We start from the raw sequence: 1,102 nt of genomic DNA, 5'->3' as shown, positions 1-1,102 counted from the left end.
ATATATATATATATATATATATACTCTGTCAGTCACAAAAGTAATAAGTCCAATTCAAAACCCAACTGGAGGGTGTTTCAGTTAGGCCTTCGCTATAATGGTACAAAAATAAACGAAGTGCAGTTTCTAGTTCTTAACCAGGATCTAGACACTTTGGCTCTCTCCGATGTAATGCAACTACCACCTACTTGACAGCTCTTGTATTCAAATGTCATAGTGAAAGTAAAACTACTTTTCTTAGAAATAGGCTTCCATTTGGTTTCGTGGATACAGAGTGGTAGGGGGATGAGGGGTATGTAGCCTCCTGAAGCTAAGAAGTGCGCCCTTCTAAATAATGTTACTGCGTCCTTGTAAGTTTGGTACTTAATCAGTATCTCTTGCTGAACCGCTATGTACATTTGTGTTAGTGCCTGTGTGCATTCGTGTTAATGCATATGTGTGTATGTGTATGTACATGTAAAAGAAAGTCGCAGCTATCATTAGTGGTTTCACTGTTCTTTCTCTCGTGTATATGTGTGTGTGTGTATATATATAACGTTAACCCGTTTACGTTTAGTTTTATTGAAAAAGAGCATAACTACAGTTTAATACCCCACCGATTTTGTTGCCTCATAACATCTAGAAAAACGGATAGTTTTTAACAAAACTTTCACCTAATAATCGCTTATATCCTGTAGATAGTGTTTAAAGATTTTTTGGAAAACTTTTTCGAAGGGTTGGGGAGAGTAGTTTCGGAAAATTCACAGGACCTGATATTCTCCCCCCCCCCCACATAACTTTCTGAAAAATTAGTGTTTTTTAATGAAATTTTATACAAATACTTTTCAAACGGTGTAGATTACGATTACAAATAAATCTGTAGGCAAAATTTTTGGAAGGGCTGGGGATGGAGTTTCTGGAAAACAAAGTTTCAGATCAGACGGTCTACGTAAATTGGAATTTCTCCGGTTTGACGGAATTTCCAGTGTTTTTCACCAAAGTCTTCAGAATGATGGGAGGCAACTTTTTTACGAAAAGAAAAGATATAAAAAATTTTTTTATTACTCCCGCCGCCGTTTCACCACTCTAGTCCGAAACGATTTTGGCTTTTTTTTTTTTTTTT

The 1,102-nt window shown here is 36.2% G+C and overlaps 1 protein-coding gene across 1 annotated transcript in view; it reads left to right on the top strand.

Annotated features, from left to right (window-relative positions):
- Positions 1-1,102, top strand: part of LOC106874643 (dual specificity protein kinase splB) — a 39,583-nt gene that overhangs the window by 24,471 nt on the left and 14,010 nt on the right. The window lies entirely within an intron of this gene.

Source organism: Octopus bimaculoides, chromosome 26 (genome assembly GCF_001194135.2).
Source record: "Octopus bimaculoides isolate UCB-OBI-ISO-001 chromosome 26, ASM119413v2, whole genome shotgun sequence".
NCBI lineage: Eukaryota > Metazoa > Mollusca > Cephalopoda > Octopoda > Octopodidae > Octopus > Octopus bimaculoides.
This window is presented reverse-complemented; position numbering and strand designations above follow the sequence as displayed.